The 27,438-nt window shown below is 41.2% G+C and overlaps 1 pseudogene; it reads left to right on the forward strand.

Annotated features, from left to right (window-relative positions):
- On the forward strand, positions 1 to 23,535 carry LOC101557788 (protein mono-ADP-ribosyltransferase PARP14-like; annotated as a pseudogene).
- Positions 23,536 to 27,438: the final 3,903 nt, after the last annotated feature.

Below are 27,438 nucleotides of genomic sequence, written 5' to 3' on the forward strand. Positions count from 1 at the left end.
TCACAAATCAAGGACTTAATAAAAAGCTGACTCAAAACATTGAAAGAGAACAGCAAAGTCTGAGAGAAAAACTGAACATTTCTCCAGGGAAGTATCATCTGTTGTGCCAAAGTGGGACACTGGAGGGTGTCCAGATCGAGTTCCCAGAGATGGAGATGATTGATGATAAAACTCTCAGCACCTGTGCTTCAAAGAACCCCATGCAGATGTGTATAAAGTTAAATGTGAAATCCAGGAAAAGGTGTTCAGCATGTCCCAGAAGAACATTCAGGTTCCCCCTGAGGTTTTCCAGTTTTTGTAACAGGTAGACTGTGTGGAATTTTCTAGGTCTCTTATTATCGCCCAGAAAATTTTTGCAATTTATGAGCTACAGTCTACAACTGTTCTCTTAACCAGCTGTTTTCCTGAATTCCTAGTAAAAGGTGAAAAACAAATGATGAGTGCCTTCAATTATAAATGCATTGTGGTTGAGGACAGAAAAGTTTTTGATGACAAGAAATGGGAGGACTCACCATCAGTTTGCACAAGCAACATAGCTCTTCCTTGAAGTTTGTGATAATCCATGAGTTTACTTCAGAAACAACTGTCAAGGTCATCATAGCAGGCTAGCAGGCTGTGTGAGACAAGTTAACCAAGTTCCACGCCTCTCTGTTTGACTTTCTGGGAAAACACATAATAATTGAGAGTTTAAGTAAAGTTAAGCATTTCTTGGTTTTTAATTACTTAAAATCAGAAAAGAAAGCATTGTGCAATAGTTAAAGGCGAAGAATGTGCAGGTGCAATTTAATCCAGAGAGTAAGCCAAAAAGCATTATACTAACTGACCCTAAGAGCCAAGTGGGGAGGGAATGAACCTTCTCAAGCATGCCAGGGACTCAGTCTATGTTAGAAGTGCCCAGATTGACAAGCCAGGAGCCAGAGAGTTCTTCCAGGAAAAAGCTCGGTTTTATAAAGTGAGATAAAAAAGCAGTTTGGTTGTTTTATTGAACTTCAAGAGAATGAAGAGAAGAAGGAAGGTGACAGTGACGGCCAGAAATGCTACCTCAGGACAGATGTGGCCCTTGGGGTGTCACTGAGTGTGCAACAGTGCGACTTGACCCGGTTTCTGGTGGAAGTGATGGACAATACGGCCAGTGAGGACCTCAAGAACAGCAAGGGCCTTGCAGCTCCTCTCTCCAAAGGCATGGACCCTGAGCTCCAACGCGACTGCGACCAGATAGTGAACAGCCAGGACAAGATCCTTCCGGGTTGTGCCACCATGTCCAAAGCTGGAAATCTCCTGTATGACCACGTGATCCACGCAGTCGGACCCAGATGGGAGAAGGACAAGACCCAAAAGTGTGCGTACACGTTAAGGAGAGCTGTGCAGGAAAGCCTCGGTTCGGCTGAAGACCACAAGTACCGCTCCATCGCCATCCCTGCCACAGTTCTGTTGTCTTTGGCTTTCCCTTAAGCCAATGTACAGATACCATTGTCTTGGCCATCAAGGAACACTTCCACTTTGAGTGGGAGGGACACACCTTGAAAGAGATTTGTCTTGTAGACACAGCTGAGGAAACTGTTATGGCCTTTGCTGAAACTGTGAAAACTTCACTTAGCCACATCCTACCTGGTACTGCTTAACAGCCCATTGTTCCAACTTCTGTCCTGCCTGATTTACAGAAGTATCCTGGAAACAGACAAATTCTGTGGACCCCAGGAGGCCTGAGGGTTCTGATGGTTAAAGGCGATGTACAAGATGCAACTGTGAGTGTCCCCAGCACTGAACACCCAGTACGGTACTGCAGTCCCAGATAATTGTTAGAGTTTAGCTCAGAGGCAGAATCGAAAGAGCAGTTGACCTCTATGTTCTGGTCCCCTAGTGTAAAACTGCTTCCCTAGAAAAATGGTACATTACCAAGGCACTTACTAAGGATTGGTCAATTATCTGGGGGAACTGAGTGCATCTATGTATGTGATCACCATATACTAATACAACATGTGACATCACATATATATTCACATACCATTATCTATTGGTTCATATTTTTTGCCCAATTAAATTATCCTTTTATTATTTTAAGATTTCTTTACATTTTTACATTCACTCTCCAGATATAATTCCCTTTATCAGACATAAGACTTGCAAATTATCCCATTTTGTGGATTATTTCTCTTTTTGTTACTATGTTCAAAAATTTTTGTGATTCAATTTTAAATACTAGAAATTAAATATTAGATTTTTACTTGGAGTGAGCTGTTTTAACAAGTAGCTCACCTAGTTTATTTTCGGTTAGTAAGACTTATCAATGTGGTCACATTCAATAATGTGGTGGATTCTTGGTTTATTATTTTTCCCATCTACCTTATGAAGAAATAAGAGATAAGAAATGAAGAAATAAGAGAAATAAGAAAATTCACTTAGAGGAGGTGAATAATTTAAGTCCATCACTAATTAATGATAGAAACAGGATTTAAATTTGCAAGGCTTTTATTTATAACACTTTTTAATATTAAAAAATGATTTTATTTATCATAGAACAAAGCAAATGAACAGTAGATTACCCCAAATGCTCAGGGTCTTAAACTGAGACAAGTTCTATTCCTCATCATATTTTTGAATCACCATGAGATACAGTTACAAAGCTTTTGTGATTTTGGGTTTCAGTCATTCAATGTTCCAACACTCATCTCTCCACCAGTGTATATTTTTCACCACCAATATCCTCCATATTCTTCTTACCCTCCCTCTTGTCACTGACCCTATGTCAGGCACTTTTATTCTTTGTCTCTTTTTCTCTATATACTTTTGGAAAAAAGATACTGAAAGGCATCATGTTTGGTCTTTTCCACTTTCAGCACACATCTCCCATCCAGATAGATCCCTTCCAACCATCATTGTCATAATGGTACTTTCTCTATCCAACTGTCCTCTCCCTCACCCCTTGAGAGGCTTCCAAGTGTGGACCATTCATCCTGGTTCTTGTTTCTACTGTCCTTGGATGTTAGTCTCATACTGTGATTTTTTTTTTATATCAGACAAATGAGTGCAGCCATTCTACATCTATCCCTCTCCTTCTGACTTATTTTCCTCAGCATGATACTCCCCATTTCCATCCATTTATAAGCAAAGTTTATGACTTCAATTTCTATCTAACAGCTGTATAATATTCCATTGTGTCAATGAATCCTAGTTTTCTTCAACCAGTCATCTGTTCTTGGGCACTGGAGTTTTTTCCCAACTTCTGGATATTAAGAACAGTGCAGAAACTCTCTTGCCTGCGTGCCTGGCTGTCTTCCCCGGGGCCTCCTCGGAAGAGGTGGGCTCCAGCTTCCCTCCCCACCCCGAGCAGAGCTCCCGGGAGCTGAAGACCTCCGGAGCCTAGCCACAGCCATGCTCAAGGCCCCTCTCCACACGTTTGGACGAGCCTCACACATGTAGGTACCGGCAGAGATACCTAGGTGTGTGGGACCCGGGGATGAGACCTACAAGACTGCTCAGATCGGGACTGGGCCTGCTCTGCCCAGATTTCCCATTTCCCAGTAACTAGGCGGTTACACCCAGGGACTGCCCCTGGCACCGTATAATCCTCTCAATGGTCAGCATCCAGAGACTTAAAAGTAAGCTCCCGGAAGCGACATCTTATAGCCTACTTGTCCCTCTGGGAGAACCTGACAAACTACTGGGAGTTTCCTGCCCACATGGGAGAGCCTCGCAAGGTCCCCATGATGTATTAATATGCCAAAACCAGTAACAAGCTGAGTCTCATTCCCCTGACCCTGTAAGAGCCTCCAGTATGGCATCATTGGAAGGACGAGTAGAGAGAGGCTTCAAAAATCTCAGGGCTTGGACGAATGGAGATGTTACTGAGACTGCTCGAGGAATTCGATGATCAACGAAATGATGATGATGAACAGTGCCGCAATGAACATACAGGTGCAGATGTCATTTCTGCTCTGTGTCTTGACATCCCAGGGCTATATTCCCAGAAATGGTATTGCTGGGTCATATAGAAGCTCAATTACTAGTATTTTTTGAGGAATGTTCATGTTGTTTTCCAGAATGGCTGGACAGTCTCCATTCCCACTAGCAATGAATGAGAGTCCCTTTCCCCTGATTCCGTGCCAGCACTGGTTGTTCTTACTCTTTTTGATATGTGCCAATCTCTGTAGCGTAAGGTGATATTTGGTTGCTGTTTTGACTTGCATCTCCCTGATCCTCATTATTCTTGAACTCTAAATTGTGAGGGATTACTTTTATTCCTTTCTTTCCATTTATGTGCAAATTATAACACTAAAACACCTGATGTAGACCCATGCAAGAGCAGCTTTGAAAATCATTTGACCACATTCTCTTCATCTCCCATTGACATTTGTTTTTGTCTTTTGGGCAACACTGAGCATTGTTCAGGTTTATGCTCAAGGCTTATGCTCATGGATCATTCTAGTGGGGCTCGGGTTATTATGTGGGGTGCTAGAGATCAAACCAGGCTTAGCTTCTGCTCAGGGTCATAGACTGTCATGCCAATATCAAGCCATCTCCTTCCCAAATGACTTCATCATCTCTTCCTGCTATTATTTTCATTTCTCCGACTATACTTCTCATGGTCTTTAACAGTCATTGAAGGTACTTCCTGCGAAGTCTTTAACCCATCACATACCACTTTTATATTGTTTTTCCACACTTCTCTATTGTTCCATAAATAAGTATACAGTAACATTTTTGTGGCATTTGGTGCTTAAGAATCTGAAAACTTAAATTATCTTACATTACCTTCCTTGATGGTAATAATAATTCTTGATGAATGCATTTAAGAAAAAATTTATTAGTGAATCACTGTGAGGTACAGTTACAAATTTACAAACTTTTGTGCTTGCATTTCAGTCATATAGAGGTCAAGTGCACATACCTCCACCAATGCCAATTTTCCACCACCAATACTCCCAGCATCCCTCCCACCACCGCCACTCCATCGTTTCCGCACCCCACCCCACCTCTATGGCATGGCATAACCTTTTGCTCTCTCTCTCCTTTTGGGTGTTGTGGTTTGAAGTAGAGGTATTAAGTGGCCATCATGTTTGGTCTATAGTCTACTTTCAGCCTGCATCTCCCATCCTGAATGGGCTCTCCTAGCCCCTTTTACTTGGTGGTTTCTTCTCTATCTGAGCTGCCTTTTCCCCCATCATGCAAGGCCAGCTTCTAAGCTGTGGAGTAATCTTCCTGGTACTTATCTCTCCTGTTCTTGGGTGTTAGTCCCCCATTCTGTACTTTATATTCCACAAATGAGTGCAATATTTCCATTTCTATCCCTCTCTTTCTGACTCATTTTACTTAACATGATTCTTTCCATGTTGATCCACCTATATGCAAATTTCATGACTTCATCTTTTCTAACAGCTGCATAGTATTCCATTGTGTAGATAAACCGAAGTTTCTTTAACCAGTCATCTATTCTCGGGCACTTGGGTTTTATCCAGATTCTGGCTATTGTAAACAGTGCTGCAATGAACATATAAGTGCAAATGTCATTTCTACTATACTTTTTTGTCTCTCAGGGATATATTCCCAGATGTGGTATTGCTGGGTCAAATGGTAGCTCAATTTCTAAGTTTTTGAGAAGCATCCATACAAAAGGGCTGAACCAGTCGACTTTCCCACCAGCAGTGAAGGAGGGTCCCTTTCTCCCCACATCCACACCAACACTGGTTGCTTTTGTTCTTCTGGATATGGGCCAGTCGATGAATACATTTTGTTGGTGTTTGAAAATAATTGTTGGTCTTTTTTCCTTTAAGACTGATGTTATTGTCAACTCCATTCCCTGGAATCTTAAACTTAATAGAGGACCCCTTTCTCATGCCATCTTGAAAAGTGCTGGGCCAAAGCTTCAAGAGGAATTGGATAGACTGAGACAAACCACAACTGTGGCTGTGGTTACAATTCTTCAAACCAAAGATTATAGTCTTCCCTGCTGTTTCGTACTCCATGTGGTGGCACCAGATTGTATAAACAGCACAAATGCACACAATTGGGCCCTGGATTACTGGTCTTCAGAAATTGGGTAGCTCTTTGGACTTTCTATTCATATCATGCATGTTGGCTCTGTTTCTCCACTCTAATATGTCACATTCTTAGCAGGTTTCATATTTATGACAACCTCTTGCAGCTTTAGCTGACATCTCTTGAAGACTAGTCAATGCAATCTCTAGGACTAAACTACTTTGATTTAAATAACTACTTGATTCAATGCACAACCATGATTGGGGCTTAACAATTATGCATTCAATATAAACTTAGTGAAAAAAGCAAAATATGGACATGAAAAGATAAAGTAATAAGGACAGTATTTTAGTAATTATTTTATTTCCTTCACTGGTGAATAAGTTTCAGTCTTTTTGGAGGGTCTCTCTCTTTTCCCTTTTTTTAATGTTATCCTCCTACCTTTTATCTTTCTCTTGCTGATGGCTCCTAACCTCTTCTGAAAACAAAAAGAAACAGGTAGCATTAATTGTTTTGCTTTTTGTTCATACTCCCGTTTGTAGGCATGATGTATAAAGGGGGGCTTTTGCTTTACAGATCATGGAAGACATAGTCCAAAAATGTTTGCAAATCACTGAGAGCTTGTCCTTCAGATCAATTGCATTTCCAGCAATAATAACAGGAAATCTGGGTTTTCCTAAAAGAGTTTATGCTGAGTTAATCCTCTCGAAAGTGTTCAAGTTTAATTAGCAAGAATCAAGTGACAACTTTACAAGAGGTTCATTTTCTGTTGCACTCCAGTGATCATGAAAGTATTCAGGTACAATTTCACGTATTTCTGTTTATTTTAGTAACTAAGTTATATGCTTTATAATGTGATATCTAACAGGTTGTTTCTCTTATTTATTTATCATCCAGTAAAGTAAAAGAATAATATAGACCTGTGTATCATGGGGAAAATTCAAGCAAAAATTTTGAAGGTAGAAAAAAGTATTCATTTTCTTTTTTAAAAAAATTATTTAAACATCATTATTTACAAAGCTGTTCATAATACAGTTGTTATGAGTTTTGGATATTCCAACACCAATCCCACTCCCGAGTGACCTTCCCTCCACCATTGTACCCATTTCACCAACTAGCCAACAAGCATTCCCCCTTAGCAGGTACGCAGTAATCTGTTCTATATTTCTTGTTCAACTCTATGACTAAAGGACTTATCAAAACTAATTCAAGAAAATAAAATTAGTGAAAATTGTTATATCTCACTATGGGGCTGTAAAGGCTTTACTAAGAATACACGAAGTTGTTTGTCACTAGTCGTATGTAATAACACCTTCTGTGTTATTGTTTCTCTTGGTTGAGTTTAGTTGACTTCTATGTTGCTTTTTCATGTAATTGGTGTACTCCTATTGGAATATCAGTACTGTGAAGTTTAAAGGTGTGACATGGCCATGTATGTGGCTGTGTGGTCCAGAAACTTCAGGATCTGTAGAACTGAAATGAGTCTGCAGAGAGTCCTAGTGAAGCATGGAGTTAGGCTATAGGAAGTTGGCATGACAGCATCAGTGGGGTGTGGGTGCAGCTTCCAGGGCTTCAGCAGGGCAGGGACTTGGGCGTCCAGCATTCCCCTCCCCACCCCACACCCCCTCCAAGGGCACCTCAGCGTTTTCAGCTGGGGGATCCAGTGTGTCCATAATTTCAGCTGCTTGTCTTGCCTATCCTCAGAGATTTAGTCCAAGAATCTGAAAAGCAGAGCCTGTGGGTGAGTTAACATGGTGGCGGCTATGGCTGTGGGAGGTGGGCATGGCTGTTGGGCTTCCAGAAGTACAGGGGAAAGGGGACCCTGCCTGCCTCCACTCTGAGAAGATCCCAGAGAATATTCAGCTTCTTAAGAAAATGTCAAAGATCTGCCATGGCAGCCCTTACAGAGCATGAATTTCTTCCTCTGCCCAATGTGTTTTAATGCTATCTCTACTAATTTTCTTTTTTTTAACATGGTTTCAAAGAAAAACCAAGACATACGTTTTAGTGTAGAGAGCCGCTTTACAAGCCTGGCTCTTATCTCCTAGTCAGACAGCCTGGCTCTCTGATTCTAACAGAGGCTTGTAGCCACTATGGTCACCATTTGTTTCTCAATAGCCTATGCCTGTAACAAAAGGACATGTCAATCTGAATTTGTATGTGCGTCCAGACACCATTTCCTCCCAGCAGAAAGGCATAAGTAGTAGCCACTAGTAGAATAAACTCTCTTTCTCCTTGCTGCTTTCTGGCTCTGCGTCTGCATCTGTTCATTCAGCTGCATCCCCTTCTCAGTCCCACAAAGGGTCCTCCCTGCTGGTCAGGACAGGACCCCACATTTTAGTATGTTAAATAAAATTTATTCTAGTAAGTAATTTTAGGTAAGATGATTATTTTAAAAATAAGCCTAACACAAGGCCAGGGAAATAGTATAGGGAATAAGGTACTTGACTTGCACATTGATCACTCAATTTGGATTCCCTGCATTGAATATAGTCTCTTGAGCACTGCAAGGATTGATCCCTGAGCAGAGAGCCAAGAGTATGCTCTGAGCACCCCTAGTGTGGCTCCAAAACAGGTAAATAAGTAAGCCTAATAACATTGTTAATAGCAATTTATGTATTTAATAGATACATAAATAAATTTACAAAAACTCTTTTATGTATCTCATTAATTTTAAAGCCAATATCCATATTTCCAAAATCTTATGAATATTTTTATAACACTTTAAAATAAGTCTCTAAGACCCAATATCATGTGAAGTTGTCATATCCCTCATTTCTTAATATACAGGATTCCCTTACAAACAAGCATTGTTGTTTGCTTTTTGTTCTAGATTATACATTGCAGTGCTCAGGGGCTTCTCCCAGTGTGTTGTTTGGGAGTTACTCCCCATGGTACATTTACTTAGTATTCAGTATACTTTCTCCTTTTGATTTACTTCACCTAATGTAGTATCCTCTAGGGCCATTCAAAATGCATCAAAGTGCAAAACTTCATCTTTTTCTTACATCTGAGTAATATTCCATTGTGTTATATACCACATCTTCTTCATTCACTCACATAGCATTAGTCACCTGGGTAGTTTCCATATCTTGGCTATAATAAGTAGTGGTATAATGAACATAGATATGCATTCAACTTTTACAAATTAGTGTTTTAACGTTCTTGAGATCTTGACTCAAAGCACTTCCCAAGCAAGTATAAGACCATGAATTCAAATGCCAGTGCTATTGCATATGCAGAAGTGTTCCAGATTAGCTCCACTCTATGAGGATCTCCAAAAGGATATTTAAAAAGGATATTGTATAGAAGCCAACAAACTTTTCTTTTCATTTTTTAATTAGTGAATCACCATGAGAGTACAGTAACAGATTTACACATTTTCGTACTTGTATTTCCCTCATATAATGTTCAAGCACCCATCCCCCCACCAGTGTCCATTCTCCACCACCAGTGAACCCAGTATTCCTCCTACCCCTTAATCCTATCCCCCATCCCCTGCTCCCACCTCTGTGGCAGGGCATTCCCTTTTGTTCTCTCTCCTTTTGAGTGTTGTGGTCTGTAATAGAGGTATTGAGTGGCCATCGTGTTCAATCTATAGTCTACTTTCAGCATGCATCTCTCCTCCAACCACAGTTTACTTGATATTCCCTACTCTATCTGAACTGCCTATTCCCCCAGCATGTGAGGCCAGCTTCCAAGCCATGGAGCCAGCCTTCTGGTACTTATTTTTACTATTCTTGGGTGTTAGTCTCCTACTCTGTTATTTTATATTCCACAGATGAGCGCAATCTTTCTATGTCCGTCTCTCTCTTTCTGAATCATTTCACTTACCATGATACTTTCCATGTTGATCCACTTATATGCAAAATTTATGAATTCATCTTTTCTAAAAGCTGCATAGTATTCCACTGTACAGATGTACCAAAGTTTCTTTAACCAGTCATCCGTTCTTGGCACTCGGGTTTTTTCCAGGTTCTGGCTATTGTAAACAGTGCTGTGATGAATATATAAGTGCAGATGTCATTTCGACTATACTTTTTTGCTTCTCCAGGATATATTCCCAGAAGTGGTATTGCTGGGTGAAATGGGAGCTCAATTTCTAATTGAACATCCATAATGTTTTCCAAAAGGGCTGAAAAAGTCGGCATTCCCACCAACAGTGTAAAAGGGTCTCTTTCTCTCCACATCCCCTCCAACAGCGGTTGCTTTTGTTTTTTTGGATGTGTGCCATTTTCTGTGGTGTGAGGTGGTATCTCATAGTTGTTTTGGTTTGCATCTCCCTGATAATTAGTAATGAAGATCATTTTTTCATGTGCTTTCTGTCGTATCTCTTCTTTGGGAAAGTTTCTGTTCATTTCTTCACCCCATTTTCAATGGGGTTGGATGTTTTCTTCTTGTAGAGTTCAACCAGTGCCTTATATACCCTTGATATCAACCCCTAATCTGATGGATATTGGGTGAATATCCTTTCCCATTCTGTAGATTGTATTTGTATTCTGGTCACTGTATCTTTTGCGGTGCAGAAACTTCTTAGTTTATTTTTGTTTTATTTATTTTTTATTTTTTATTTAATTGAATCACCATGTGGAAGGTTACATAGTTCTCAGGGTTATGTCAGTTATACAATACTCAAACACCCTTCCCTTCACCAATGCCCATATTCCATCACCAACCACCCCAGTATACCTCCCGCCCTCTCCCACCCCCCCAGTCCCAGCCCTTGTAAGTGATAAGTTTCACTTCACTTACGCTTTATCTTCATTACATTCAATGTTTCAACACATAATTCACTATTGTTGCTGGAGTTTCCCCCCCAAAAAAAGACAGTCCTACTGCCAAGGAAGCATTTGATAGTTAGTTTTCCATTGCTGAGAATGTAGAGATATTAAGTCCCGCTGTTTGCTACATAACTTTTCTTTCCCCCCCCCCTCTTCCTGCACCACCGAGTTCATGCCTGCTTAGTAATCCTCATAGTATAATTGGCGCCACACTGCCTGACAAAGGGAAAAAACCAATAAAGATGGTTATTTCCCATCATCAGCCAGCGTGGGCTTATGGCTTAGTTGATAGTCTAGCAGCATGTCTGCAAGCAGTTTCTGGAACCAAAAGTAGTGCACTGGTATCGGCCCCGGCTCGAGACTCCACCAGCGTCCCGCTGTTCCATGTACAAAATAATTTTTTTTCCTTATATCCTGTTCCCACGCCACCATGTTTGTGTCTGCTTAATGGACATCATACTATGGCTAATGCCACGCCGCATTTCTTCCCGAGAAAGAAGGATATTTCTTCTCCTCAGCCAGCGTGGGGTTATGGCTTAGTTCAGTCTAGAGAGATGGCTACCACTTTGATTGCCTTCAATATTTCAACAAAAGACTTACTATTCTTGTTAGGATTTTCCCCCCAAAGTCCGACCCATTAAAAAGGAACCAAATCATATTGCTGATGATTAGATGACATTAGGTTGCGCGGCCACAGCAGCAGCCATGCGGTTTTGGGTTTCTGTATAAAGTCCAGGGAAGGGGCTGGAGCTAGCACAGCGGGTAGGGCGTTTGCCTTGCACGCGGCCGACCCGGGTTCGATCCCCGGCATCCCATATGGTCCCCCAAGCATCACCAGGAGTAATTCGTGAGTGCAAAGCCAGGAGTAACCCCTGAGCATCGCTGGGTGTGACCCAAAAAGCAAAAAATAAATAAATAAATAAATAAAGTCCAGGGAAAATTCTGCCAGAAATTACATCACTGCAAACTTTTACCCTTTTATGGTGCTCATAAGATGGAAAAACCTAGAGAGAGATACCCGGCCCCCGCTGTCGCAGCCTGGCGTAAACTCTCAGTTCACATTCTGGAAGTATTTCAGTGGGCTGCTGGTGTCCAAAGTAGCTCTTTTGGGCTCTTCAATCATGCTCAAGCGGCAGCAGTGGCAAAAGGGGCACGCACGTGGGTCCACTGGGTTTAAGTATCGGTGGTGGGTGGGGGCCGGTACCCCCCTGCCCCCTGGGATCTCCCGTGCGTCCCGCCACAGCTGGTTCAGTGTCTCCATTTTGTGCTCAAAAAGCGGTGAAAGCTGTGCTGTACCTAGGAGGGAGGGGTTGAGAGAGAGAGATTTTTTAAAAAAGAGAAATATCCGGCCCCCGCTGTCACAGCCTGGCGTAAACTCTCAGTTCACATTCTGGAAGTATTTCAGTGGGCTGCTGGTGTCCAAAGTAGCTCTTTTGGGCTCTTCAATCATGCTCGAGCGGCAGCAGCGGCGAAAGGGGAAACTTCTTAGTTTAATATAGTCCCATTTGTTTGTCTCTGTTTCCATTTGTTGATCAGTTGCATGTCATCTTTGAAGATATCTTTAGCTTCAATATCATGGAGGGTTTTGTCGACTCTGTCTTCAATGTACCTTATGAATTGTGGTCTGATGTTGAGGTCTTTAATCCATTTTGATCTGATTTTTGTGCATGGTGTCAGGTTGAAGTCTAAACCCATTCTTTTGCATGTGTTTGTCCAGTTATGCCAGCACCACTTGTTAAAGAGGCTTTCCTTGCTCCACTTCACATTTCTTGCTCCCTTATCAAAGATTAGATGATCATGCCTTTGGGGTTGTGTGTAGGGATATTCCACCCTGTTCCATTGGTCTGCAGCTCTGCCTATGTTCCAGTATCATGCTGTTTTAATTGTTACCACTTTGTAGAAAAGTTTAAGATGGGGAGGGTGATGCCTCACATCATCGTTTTCCTGAGAATTGTTTTAGCTATCCATGGGCGTTTGTTGTTCCATATGAATTTCAGGATAGCTTGATGCATTTCTTTGAAGAAATTCATGGGTATCTTTATATGGATCGCATTTAATCTGTATAATGCTTTGGGGATTATTGCCATTTTGACAATGTTGATTCTCCATATCCATGAGCAGGGGATATGTTTCCATTTTCTGAGGTCCTCTTTTATTTCATGGACTAGCGTTTTATAATTTTCTTTGTAGAGATCCTTTACTTCCTTAGTTAAACTAACTTCGAGGTACTTGATTTTCTGGGGCACAATTGTGAATGGGATTGCGTTTTTAATGTTCTTTTCCTCTGTCTCATTGTTTGCATATAGGAAGGCCATGGATTTTTGGCTATTGGTTATATTGCCTGCAACTTTACTGTACAAGGCTATTGTTCCTAAGAGTTTCTTAGTAGAGGTTTTAGGCTTCTCTAGATATATTATCATATTGTCTGCGAATAGTGAGAGTTTTATTTCTTCCTTTCCTATCTGGATGCCCTTAATGTCTTTTTCTTGCCTAACAGCTATTGCAAGTACTTCCAGTACTATGTTGAATAGAAGTGGTGAGAGTAGGCATCCTTGTCTTGTCCCTGATCTTAGACGAAAGGCCCTTAGTTTTTCCCCGTTGAGGATAATGCTTGCCATGGGTTTGTGGTAGATAGCTTTAACTATCTTGAGGAAAGTTCCTCCAAAATCCGTTTTGGTGAGAGTTTTCATCATGAATGGATGTTGGATCTTGTCAAATGCTTTCTCTGTATCTATTGATATGATCAAATGGTTTTTATCTTTACTTTTGTTGATATGATGGATTATGTTGATTGATTTCCAAATTTTAAACCATCCTTGCATCCCCGGGATGAATCGCACTTGGTCATGGTCTTTTTGATGAGTTGTTGGATTCTATTTGCTAATATTTTGTTGAGGATCTTTACATTGGCGTTCATCAGGGATATTGGTCTATAATTTTCTTTCTTAGTGGTGTCTTTGTTTGCTTTTGGTATTAGGGAGATATGTGCCTCCTAGAAACTGTTTGGGAGAGTTCCTGCTTTTGCAAGTTTTTGAAAAAGCTTGAAGAGAACTGGAAACAGGTCCTCTTTAAATATTTCGAAGAATTCACCAGTGAATCCATATGGACCTGGGCTTTTGTGTTTTGGAGACTTTTGATTACAGTTTCAACTTCCTTGATATTAATGGGTCTATTCAAGTATTCCAGGTCTTCTTGCTTCAGTCTTGGGAGATTGTAGGAATCAAGCAATTCATCCATTTCTTTTAGGTTCTCTTGTTTTGTGTTATACATACCTTTAAAGTAGTCACTGATGATCTTTTGAATCTCATTGGTTTCTGATGTGATGTCCCTCTTTTCATTTCTAATTCAGTTTATTAGGGTTTTCTCACTATTTCTTTGTGAGTCTTGCTATTGGTTTATCAATCTTGTTTATTTTCTTGAAGAACCAGCTCTTGGTTTCATTGACCTTTCAGATTGTTTTCTGAGCTTCCATGTCGTTAATTTCTTCTCTAATTTTTATTATTTCTTTCCTTGGTCTGGTATGGGTTACTGTTTCTGGTCCTTTTCTAAGATCTTGAACTATGAAGTCAAGCTATCTATGTAGGCCCTTTCTTCCTTCCTAAGGAATGCTTGCAGAGCTCTAAATTTTCCCCTGAACATGGCTTTAGCTGCATCCCATAGGTTTTGGTAGCTCGTGTCTTCATTCTCATTTATTTCCAGGTATCTGTTGATTTCTTCCTTGATTTCCTTCCTGACCCCCTCATTTTTCAACATTGAGTTGTTTAATTTCCAGGTGTTTGATTTGATTCTTCGTGTCTGTGTGTGATTAGCTTCTATCTTTAGCGCATCGTGATCTGAAAAGATGGTTGATACAATTTCTATTTTTCTGATTCTATTGATATATGTTTTTAGCCCAGTACATGGTCTATTTTGGGAAATGTTCCATGTGCACTGAAAAAGAATGTGTATTCTTTCTTTGGGGGATGTAAAGCCCTGTATAGGTCTATTAGGCCTCTCTCTTCAATTTCTTCTTTCAGAGTCAGTGTTTCCTTGCTGAGTTTTGTTCTTGTCGATCTATCCAGAGGTGATAAGGCGGTGTTGAAGTCTCTGACTACTATTGTGCTGTTGGTGATGTCCTCATTAAAGTCTGTTAGGAGTTGTTTTAAGTATTTAGCTGGTCATTCATTAAGTGAGTATACATTTAAGAGTGTGATTTTCTCCTGTTGTACATATCCCTTGATAAATAGAAAATGACATTCACTGTCCCTTCTAATCTTTTTCAACCTGAAATCTATGTTTTCGGGTACTAGTATAGCCACTTCAGCTTTTTTGAGGGAGTTGTTTGCCTTCAGGATTGTTTTTCATCCTTTGACTTTGAGTCTGTGTTTGCTCTGACTGTTCCGGTGTGTTTCTTGCAGGCAGCAGAATGTTGAGTTTAGTTTTCGGATCCATTTTGCCACTCTGTGTCTCTTAATAGGTGCATTTAGGCCATTGACATTGAGAGAGATTATTGTGATGGGGTTTTGTGTCATCTTTCTATGGGGTTTTTTGTTCTTATGGGGTTCTTCCTTGTCTTACAATAACCCCTTAAGTCCTTCTTTTAAGTTTGATTTTGAGTCTATAAAGTTCCTGAGCTGTTGTTTATTCAAGAAATAGTGTATGTTTCCTTCCAGTTTGAGTGAGAGTTTAGCCGGATAAAGTATTCTTGGTTAGGCATTCATTTCGTTGAATTTTTTCACTATGTCCCACTATTGTCTTTGGGCTTGGAGGGTTTCCTCTGATAGGTCTGCTTTAAATCTGAGGGGTGCTCCTTTGTATGTGGTTTTCTTCTTTGACCTTGCTGCTTGCAGAATTGTGTCTCTATCCACAGCATCCGTCATTCTGACTATGATATGCCTTGGAGTCTTTTTTTCAGGTCTCTTTTTGTTGGTACTCTTCGGACTCCTTGGATCTAGATGCCTGCTTTCTTCAGCTCTGGGAATTTCTTAGCAATGATGTCTTTCACTGTGTTTTTTTTCATTGGGGTTACTTCCCTGTGCTTCTGGTACTCCAATGATTCTTATGTTGTTCCTCTTGAAGTCATCCCCAAGAACTCTGATTCGCTCTAGAGCCATTTTGAGGTCCTTTGCCATTATTTGTTGTTGCCTGTAATCTTTCTGCAGCTTATCTTCAAGCTCACTGATTCTGTCTTCGGCTGTAGCCATTCTACTGTTGAGGGCACCTACTGAGATTCTTAATTCATCTACCAATTCCTTTGTTTGTGTGACTTCTGTTCTTAGCTTTGAATTTTCTGCTCTCATTTCTTCCTGCAATTTTTTGGTGGACCGTTCCAATGCTTCATTTATATCCTCCCTTAATTCATTGGATGTCTGTTCCATGGTTGCTTTGAGTACATTGACTCTCCTCCAGATTTCTTCCCTGAATTCTTTATCTGAGAGGTCGTAGATATGAGTAGTCCCTGTTGAGGTTTCTGGAATCTTTTCTTCTTCCTCTCTTCGTGGAGGGGATTTTCGCTGTTTCTTCATATTGTTATGGAAGTATAGAGTTGGAACCTTGTAGTTGTCTATTCCTATTCCCTCTTGCCGTGGGAGGAGGGGGGCTCTGGTTGTGCTATTGCTGATGGCAGCCTTGTTCCTATTCTAGAGTTCTACCTTACTCTCAGTCGCTCTTCCTGATTGATGTGGGGCCTGTAGTGAAGGCTTAAGGCTATGTTCTCTTTACGAAGGTTTTGCACAGCTTCTATTATTCACTGATAGTTTTTGTGAAGTTAGAATAAGCTAATGGGCTATTTTCCATAGACTGATTGAGATGGCTAGGGTGATTTTCAAAAAACAGACTACATCTATTATGTAAAGCAAAATATAATAACTGCGCCCCTTTTGAGATCACGCCCCCTGAGATACAGGCCATGCCCCCAGTATCCTCTTGGGATTACCTGGAGACAGGGGTGGTATTAGGGAGCCAGGTGGGGAGGCACGGTGATGAGAGGCAGGGCTGGGTGGATGCTGGACGACCCAGGCTGGACTGGCCACGTGAGCACCGGCTGGGACCCGGGAGGCAGGTTTCGGGAGTGGTCCGATTACCTGGAGACAGGGGTCGTATTAGGGAGCCATGCGGGGAGGCGCAGTGACGTAAAGAAGCCAACAAACTTAACCTTACTTAGCTCTAAGCAATTACCAAATCAAAAAAAAACACATGACCCACTTAGTTGACCAATGTGCTAGATTAATTCCTGGATAAAAAGTAGCATTGTAGCACTGTTGTCCTGTTGTTTATCTATTTGCTCAAGTGTGCACCAGTAACATATCCATTGTGAGATTTGTTGTTACTGTTTTTGGCATATAGAATACACCACAAGTAGCTAGCAAGCCTCTGCCATGCGGGCGGTATACTCTCGGTTGTTTGCTGGGCTCTTCGAGAAGGACGAAGTAATCGAACCCGGGTCGGCCACATGCAAGGCAAATGCCCTACCTGCTGTGCTATCAGTCCGCCTCATATGACTTGCATTGGTTGTACAGGGTGATATGGATCAGTGACCATGTAAACAACATGTGCCTTATTTGCAATAAATCATAATTACTTTATGAGATATGAGTTATACACATCACGAATCACGAAATCCCGTTGGTCATTGATTTCTCGAGCGGGCTCAGTAACCTCTCCACTCATCCTATCCCTGAGATTTCAGAAGCCTCTATCCACTCGGCCTTCCCAACCATGCCACATTGGAGGCTCTTTCAGGGTCAGGGGAATGAGATCCAGCTTGTTACTGGCTTTAGCATATGAATACACCATGGGAAGCTTGCAAGGCTGTCCCATGTGGGCAGGAAACTCTCAGTAGCTTGCCAGTTTCTCCCAGAGGGAGAAGTAGGTTATAAGATATCACATGGCCGCTTTTCTGGAGTTGGTTTTAAGTCTCTGGATGTTGTCTGTTGATGGGATTACACACACCTGGATTCCTCTACCGGTACCTTCATGCATGAGGCTTGTACGAACGTGTGGAGAGGGGCCTTGAACATGGCTGTGGCTAGGTTCCGGTGGTCTTGGCCGCTGGGAGCTCTGCTTGGGATGGGGAGTGTGGGGGTCCCTTCCTGTCCAGCAGGAAGGACCCTTCGTGGGGCTGAGAAAGGGACGCAGTCGAATGAACAGACGCAGAGCCAGAAAGCAGCAAGAAAGAGGAAGCTTTATTCTACTGGCAGTTACAGCGTTTATAGTTTTCTGCAAGGAGAGAGTGGTATGGTATACGTGTCCAGACCCCCATACAAACAGTAGTAAATTACAGATTGTGACATGTCTATTTATCACATCAGGCATGTTCATCAGCTCGTGAAGACAATGGCGAAACAGTAATGTCAGTAAGGTCAGTAGTGGCAACCTTATTACAGGAAATTTAAGCAAGCCTCTGCTTTACTAGAATTTAAGAGCCATGCTTGTAAAATGGCTCCCTACATCTCCCCCTGTTTTGTTTTAAATTAAATGCAGTCAGGGGAGGCATTGTCCAGTATCCCTTGTGACACAAAGACTCCATTTTTGCAGGGAGAGGATGGAAAGGATGATCGGGTCTATGCAGGGGGCTCCTTATAGGCCCCATCAGTCCCTGGTCTTGGAGTAACCTCTAAGCTATACCGGAATACCTCATAGGAAGCCGGGCCCGGGTATCAGCCCTCCCTTGCAGTGCTTTTCCTGGCAACCTGATCCACAAGAATAAGTCCTTGGGAGCCCGGTATCCTCAAGGCAAAGAACTGGGGGAAGATGAGATATGAATCTGAACATAGGTGTCAGTGTCCTGCAAATCAAGCCGATGATAGTGAACCTGTATAGGCTTGGCTTCTAATTGCTGAATTTGTTGTCTAATAAAAGCCAAGATTCGATTAAAAACGCAAGGGCCGGTGATCCCGGGGGCCGCACGTGTGTGCGGCCTCTCCGCAGCTGCACGAGAGTGAATCCAGACCCAGCTAAACTACTTTTGGCATGGGCAGCTCCTTGCAGAATGTCTCCAGCCTGAGAACTAAGCCGCGGCCCCCTGTCCACCCAGGAGGGGAAAGGTATTTCTCTCTCTCTCTCTCTCTCTCTCTCTCTCTCTCTCTCTCTCTCTCTCTCTCTCTCTCTCTCTCTCTCTCGCCTCTTCCTTTCCGGGGATGAAGGGCATGGTGACCACCATATTATGACGACCACAAATGGGGTTTACAAACTTGCAATGATCCAATATCTGGAAGAAATCTCCCTGGACTTAGTTGTTAAAGTACAGAAATCCAAAACCGCACGGCCGCTACTGCAGCCATGCAACCTCATTTCTCTTCACAACAGGTCTGACTCTAGTGGGGTGCTCCTAACAATAATAGTGAGGTTTGAGTTGAAATATTGAATGTAACCAAAGTAAACAGAAAGTAAAGTGAAACTTATCAGTTACTAGGCGGGGGGTGGGGGGGCGCGGGGGATAGGAGGTGTACTGTGTGGTTTGTTTTTTTTTTTGGTGGTGGTATGTGGGCACTGGTGAAGGGATGGTTGTTTCAGCATTGTATAACTGAGACTTAAGCCTGAAAGCATTGTAATTTTCCACATGGTGATTCAATAAATAAAATTCTTATAAATATATATATATATATTTACCTCTAAGGTTGGCTGCCTTATACTTTAAACCCCATCAAATGTGGTGCACTCTTGGAGTATGAGTGGTGTGAAGTATGAGATGTTTATGAATAGATTTACTCTTGGGCCTGGCCCAAGCATGTGGAGAGCTGCTGTGAACATCATGGTGGTTGAGTTCTAGAGGTTTTCAGCTGCTGTGGCTGGGTCCCTTGGGGAGGGGAGGGGGCCTCACCTGCCCCTCTCCGGGGTGCTCCAAATGGAACAGCCTGGTGCGGAGTCTGGCAGCATGAATATAGCAAGTCATTTTATGCTCTCTTCCGAGAGAGGAAAATGAGTCTCTGGATTACTGCCATTGATGAAATTATCTGTCGCCAATCAGAGGTGTCTGGTGGGCATGACTGCCAAGTTGCCGGCTGGTTCTGTTGAACCCGGAGTTTTCAATCACAAATCCCACATATCTGGGTTTTCTGCAGGTTCACTTATATTACCCATTATCCTCAACTCAAAGGAATACAGTTATCCAAGATCCATTGCACAGAGCAGATGTGAACACCATGTACCAAAGGCTAGACTTAACGATTCTTTGTTGTTAGGTTCTGGGTATCCTGCCATCCTGTGACAGAATTTGATGTTGCATCTAAGACTGATGTATTTCCTGATGTATTGTTAGTAAAGACCATCAAGATGAGAATGTTGGGGATTATATCTTTTTCTATAATAAAACCTCAAATTCATTTTCCAGCTCTCTCCAGCTGGGTCTTTCTTTTCTATTATGTGCCTCACAGGACGAGCCAATAAAGACCCAGCCAAGGTCGCTGAAGTCATCATTAATGCCATTGAAAACTGTACTCAGAAAGGGTCTATCCAGACTGTGAAAAAAGTTAAAGTTGTTTTATTTCAGTTTCATTTACTGTGTATATTTTATGATGCCATGAAAAGAGAGGATCTCAGCATTCTGCACTGAAGTTGGTAATATCTAAAGTTGCATGTGAGTTGTTCTTTATTATAAAGTGCTTATTTTAACAGTGAGGCCACATCTAAAATAGGTCATATTTTCATAATATCCAAGAGAGATTTCCAAAATATCAAATATCAGGTAATTCCAAAATATTAGATATTTCCAAAATATCAAATTGGTTAAAAAATATCAATGTCATTTACAACTACATAAAATAAAACAATATAAAAAAGAATAAATATAAGCCAGGAGGCAAAAATCCTATCTATATACCAGAAATTATGAGACATTTATGAAAGAAATTGAAGAGAAAAAAGGGAACTGTTATTAATGTCTCAGGAATTTTAACAATAAATATTGTTAAAGTGTCCACACGACATAAAGTAGTCTATAGGTCCAGTGTGATTTCTATAAAAGTGTAATAACATTTTCAAAAAAATTGAAATTGTTCTAAAATTTGAGTTGAACCTTGTTTTTTCACATTGTATTCATTTTAATAGTTTCTACAAATTTAATTTTTTCCTTACTTAAAAAGTTACACATGTAAATAAACTACACAAAGAGATCAAAGGAAGCCATGAGCAAAAGCAAGTATTTAGACAGTGGATGGTGGGGTTCCCATCCACTACCAAAAATTTTTTTATTGAATCACCGAGTGATACAGTTACAAAGCTTTCATGTTTGAGTTTCAGTCATACAATGATCAAACATCCATCCCTCCACCAGTGTACATTTCCCACCACCAATGTCCCCAGTAACACCCCTCACCCCATCCCACCACTTGCCCTGCCTCTAGGGAAGATAATTTCCATCTTACTCTCTCTCTATTTTGGGGCATCATGGTCTGTAATACAGATACTGAGAGGCATCATGTTTGATCCTTTGTCTACTTTGAGCACACATCTTCCACCCAAACTATCCACCAAACCATAATTAACGTAGTGATCCCTTCTCTATTCCAGCTGTCTTCTCCCCCAGCTCATGAGACAGGCTTCCAACCATGGAGCAATATTCCTGGCCCTTGTCTCTATTGTTCTTGGGTGTTAGTCTCATATTATGTTATTTTATATTCCACAAATGAGTGTAGTCATTCTATGTCTGTCCCTCTCTTTCTAACTTATTTCACTTAGCATGATACTCTCCATGTCCATTGAGTAGAACTTTTAAAGATTCTGAAGAGACAAAAGCTTTTATAGGAAGAATAAAAATCTTAAGACTTATGCTTACTGATTTTACCATATATTACAAGATTATAGCGATAAAATATATGGTGTTTGCATAAATGTATAAGTACATAAACACATAACCCAAATGTAAGACTAGAAACCATAAAATTACCAAAAGAAAATACAAAGGGTAAGTCTTAAACATTGGACTTGGCAACTATATTGGACACCAAAATTAAAGACAACAAAAGCAAAAATAATCAAGTGGGACTACCACAAACTTAAAACATTCCTCACTACAAAGAAACCATTATCAGAATGGAAAGGGAAACCCCAAAATGAGAGAATATATTTAAAAGTAATAAATTTTATAGAACTTAATATTAAAAATAAAGTACTCATGCAATTTAGTGAAAACAATCTGGTAGAAAAATGGGTTAAGGATTTAAATAAAAATTTTCCGGAAGGCATTCAGGTGGTACTTGGAAAGGTGTTCAATATTACAAATCAGATATCTGTGATAATCAAAGCCATGATCCTCTAGATCTCAGTATAATGACTGTTGAGCTATATTAGAAACAGCAGGTGTTGCTGGGCTTGTGGAGAAAAGATATTTTGTGCACGTTTGGTGGGAATTTTAATTGTTGAAATAGCTATGGAAAATAGTAAGGAAAGGACTTAAAAATACTAATACTGTGTTATCCTGCAATTTTATTTGCAGTATTTACTATTAGGATATAGCGTTTATTGTGTGCGTGTGTGTGTGTATACTTAGTCTATTACTAAGCTGTATGAAGGGGTTTCTATGGCCTAAGATGTGGCTCAGTTGTAGAGTGCTTGTCTTGCATGCTTGAATGCAGGAGTTCAATCTCCGGCAGTGCGTTGTGGTCCTTAGTGCCATGAAAAGTGTAAACACAACAACAAAGAGAAGGGCAGGAGAGGACTATTCCTGGTTTTTGTGATAACATGGAACAAATTTATGGCATTACACTACCGGAAATAAGCCTAATGGAAATAGGACTAATGGAGGACAAACACTGTATTTTACTTATATGGGCAATCTGCAAAAATGAAACTGAACTCACAGATACAGAGAACTGATTGGTGGTTGCCAGAGGAGGCAGGTGGGAGATAGGCAAAATGATGTTTTAAAGGGCTTGGAGGTACAAACTTCAGTAATAAAATAAATAAGCTAATGAGGTATACAAGTTGATGAGAAAAAGAGGACATAGATAATACTCCTTCCTTTTTATTTTTAGCATCTTTCAACCTTTTCACACAATTTCCCAAAACAAAGAATTTTTTGGTTTTGGAAAAGAAAACAGAATTGTCAATTTTTCAAGTGTGTGGTGACAATATAAAACATGTAAACATGGATACAGGATCTGATTATAAAGGAGCAATTTTCTTCTATTATTGAGGATGGGGGCTGGAGCGATAGCACAGCGGTTGGGCATTCGCCTTTCACACGGCCAACCCGAGTTCAATTCCTCCGCTCCTCTCTGAGAGCCCGGCAAGCTACTGGAAAGACTATCGAGCCCAAGCGACAGAGCCTGGCAAGCTACCCGTGTGTATTGAATATGCCAAAAACAGTAACAATAAGTCTCTCAATAAGAGACATTACTGGTGCCCACTCGAACAAATCAATGAGCAACAGGATGACAGTGACAGTGATTGAGGATGAGTGTATCAAACTTTGATGAAATGGAAGGTCAGGAATTGAGTGCACTACAGGCTAAATTAAATGTCGCTGTTTCTTTGGACCACAAAAATACCCTTGGTTGAGGTCTGGGAAATTGTCAAAGATGTGATGGAGGTTAGAAATAATATCGAGGAAATGATAAAGATAATTAGGTTAAACAAAGAACAGGAATACCGAGTAAACTATATCAGTGAATTTGTCAAATGGCAATATAAAGACAGCAACACTTTTCATCCTTTTGACAAAATGAACAATCTGCACTTGGAGGAGGCAAATAAAGCAGGGAAAAGGACAACTGATGTTAAGATTAAAGATAAAATCTACACAGTAGACTTCACCACAAACACATTGTTGCCTGTTCAATGCTTCCAGAAAGCTGGATGAGAGTCAAATTTTCATGCTCGCTGTTCATGATTTTAAAACAGATTTGGTCTTAACACTATTATATACATATACCAAAATAATATTTAAGTATATGGATTCGTGCAACTTTCATGCTATCAAATAAAAATAAAAAACTGGGGCTGGAGTGATAGCACAGTGGGTAGGGCATTTGCCTTGCACGTGGCCAACCCGGGTTCAATTCCCAGCATCCCATATGGTCCCCTGAGCACCACCGGGGATAATTCCTGAGTGCAGAGCCAGGAGTAACCCCTGTGCATCGCCAGGTGTGACCCAAAAAGCAAAAAAAACTAAAATAAAATAAAATAAATAAAAAACTTAGTCTGAGCTTAAGGAGCTCCTATTATGTCCGGTAAAATATGGTGTTCCCATTCACCAACCTCAAGATGACCACGGTAATGTAACTACAACCAGACCTTGCATCTATTTCCATCCCTCCAGTTCTCCAGTTTCTCAGAGACAATTCAGCTGGAGAGGGAGTGACTGAATCAATCAAGAGAGGGAAAGCCTTGGGCTTCCAAGGAAAGTGAACCCAGGTTTCCTGGAACAGAAGGGAGAAGGCAGCATGGCCAGAGTCAGCACTCTCTGTGGGTGTCTGGATGACACCCTGGAAGGACCAGAAGCCTGGGATGCCCCCAGATATCACTTCTGGGTTTGGAGAGATAGTATAGTGGGTAGGGCATGTACTTGCATGTGGCCGACCCTGGTTCAATCTTAGGCATCCCATAGGGTCCCCCAAGCCCAGCCAGGAGTGATCCCTCAGCACAGAGCCAGGAATAACCCCTGAGCATAGCTGGGTGTGACACCCCCCAAAAAAACAAAACAAAAAGAAATCAAAACAAAACAAATGTCACTTCCTCCTCTGCCTTGAGGGAGTTTTCCCTGAGGCACTCACCAGGAAGCAGCATGTGTTTGGATCTGCTCCCTGAGAAGGGGATTTGTCTTGCATAGATGCCATTTCTTCTCTCAACCACATACATACCCCAGTATTTGGCTTCTAGTTCAGTATCTTCTACTCTTATGAGATCAGTGTGAATTAATGGCAGTCCTTGGTGAAACGACACATCCAGTGTGATATCTGATTACCACAAGGAAAGACAGTTACCAATACATCATATCACAGAACAAAACCTGCTACCCACTCAACTCTTAAGGACAAGGTAGCACTGTAGCAATGTCTTCCCCATTGTTCATCGATTTGCTCAAGCGGGCACCAGTAACATCTCCATTGTGAGACTTTTTTTTTACTGTTTTGGACAGTAACAACTCTTAAGGACAAGATGAAAAGAAATAAAAGAATAGGTGTGGCAGGCCTGAGAGTGGAGAAGCATGCTGGCAAAAGTCGACATATTTGAAATTAGGCACTAGACATTATTTAAAACATTGTAAAGAAATCATTCGTTGTCATATTACTAAATGGCATGTTATTAAATGACAATAGAGACTGAACAGAATGAGCATAAACTAATCTTTATCAACAGTCTGAGCATCATCAACACTTAAGATGCATGTACAGAGGCTTCACCTCTAAAATCTTGATCCAGTAGATAATTAGGTCATTTAAAACAAGCATAAGTTTGTCCTATAAACTCTCTGTGCTCCCCAGTTAAAAATCACACTTTCTTAGAGATATAATTAATTTCTCAAATTCATTCATTAAAAATTTATAAAGCAAGAGCATAGTGATACCTTGTTTTGCTGAGGAATGTGGAGAGTTTGAGTGAGTTTCCCAGGTGTGAAGGAGTCCTCAAATGTCTACTTTACAGATGAAATCCCTCCACACTGGAGTCATATGAAGCAACAGAATGTCTGTGTGGTTGACCTAGCATCTAGTCATGCGGAATACAGAGAGGTGGCATGCCAGTTTAATCAGACCTGCTCAACCTTCATCACAGAGAAGGTAAGCCTTCTGCTGTTGCATGGACGTTCGTGCAGTCAGAGGCGCTGAGATAAGGAACACGGAAGAAATATGTCTCATGGAGGACCAAAGCTAGCTCTGGCTCTTAAAGGCATAGGGCCTCGTGGATCTCCTTTTATTGAACATGGTACCTCTAAAGGGTGCAATACAGTGACGTCACCAAAGGCATAAAAAGATGTTACAGGAAGAACATTGAGGCAGCATTATTCCTGCAGGCCAGTAATCTAGGCCTCCAGAAAGAAGATACAAAACCAAAACTGAAACCTTCCTAGGGCTAAAAGCACTTGGATTTACATCCCAAAGACAAGGCTGGGCTGCCACAAGAAATCTACATTGTCAATTACAAAACTAGGCAGCACCTCAAATCTACATCCCCAAAGACTAGGCTGGGCCAGAGCCTACAATTTACAATATCAAAGGTCAGGCCTGGCTAACACCATCTGCATGTCAAAGACTAGCCAGGTTTATGTGAGAGAAGGAAAACTGCTCTTTTCAATATACTGAAATTATTTTTCTGAAGGCAGCTTGAAGGGGGAAAATGTTCCTGACTGTAGTGCAGTCTACTGGGCTCGCCCTAGTAGCTCAGTCCATCCCCAACATTCTGCTAATGTGGAGTTCATGACAGGAATAGTGCCATCATAGTTCTGGGTAAATATATTTTCATTAGCTCCCTATTATACCTAGAGTATTGCTTATAAACAAATTACTGATTCACTATTGATTTACAATAAAACAACTTTTGGGGAGAACCGCTTTACATCCAATCCAGCACCAATTTCTAAGACCAGATCACTATCAAAATGACCCCTTTCACCCAGTACCCTCACTCCCAGAGACAGTTCTTGGGCATGACTGCCAGGAAGCAGAAGAGCAGGGAGATGGGAGGAGGTTGCCTGTAGGTTTCAGTCATTAGTCCCACATAACTGGGTTTTTCAGCAGGTTCATTCTCATGCATGGGGGCTCAGGACAACCCTGTGAAGGTCAGCCATGAGTGTGGTGGTGATGTGGTTCTGGAGGTTTGCAGTTGCCAGGATCCATTTGGAGCAAGTGGAAGGACACATCTGCCCCGCTCCAAGGAGCCCAGGTGAAACCAGCCTGGTGCACGGTGGGGAAAACATCTCTGAGGCATGCTGCTCTCTTTCTAGATTTATTTGTGAAAATCTGAATCGTGGCTGTTAATGAGCTAACAAGCCTGATTTTGATCTCTTTCGAGATTTATTTATGGGTCTTTGAAGCAAGGCCAACAAATGATCTTGTATAGCTGAGTCAGAGGTAGTTTGTGGGCATGACTCCCACATACCTAACTTTTGACCATTTAATTTCTTGGGAAACTTGGTCCTAAGTTGTTGGGGTCCAGCCAAAGGCACAACAGCAATTTTGGAGTATCAGGAACCCTGAAGGCACCATCAGGCTGCTGATGCACTTGCCCACAAGTGCAGGTTGACCTGCTAGGTAGCACCATACCCTCGAGTTAATATTTTTTGATTATTGATATTCCACCTCTGGGAGAATCTGGCAAGCTACTGAGAGTTTCCTGCCCAAATGGGAGAGCCTTTCAAACTCCCCATGGTATATTCTTATGCCCAAACCAGTAACAATGATGGGTCTTATTCCCCTGATCCTGTAAGAGCCTCCAATGCAGCACCATTGGAAAGGACAAGTAAAGAGAGTCTTCTAAAATCTCTCCATTGGTTAGGACCAATGGAGACGTTACTGAGACTGCTGGAGAAGTTTGATGATCAATGGGATGATGATGATGATGATGATGATGATGATGATGATGATATTCCACTTATGAATGTAGCCGTTCAATAATAATTGACTTTGATTTCCTGACTTATTTTACTTAGCTTAATAACTGTAGATCCCATCCTTGTGGTATAAAAGGCACAATTTAATCTTAGATCTGTTTTTGTATCCTAATAAATGTTTATAAATGTTTATTTTGAGTCCATATCACTATGTCT

This window comes from Sorex araneus, chromosome 2 (genome assembly GCF_027595985.1).
Source record: "Sorex araneus isolate mSorAra2 chromosome 2, mSorAra2.pri, whole genome shotgun sequence".
Lineage (NCBI taxonomy): Eukaryota > Metazoa > Chordata > Mammalia > Eulipotyphla > Soricidae > Sorex > Sorex araneus.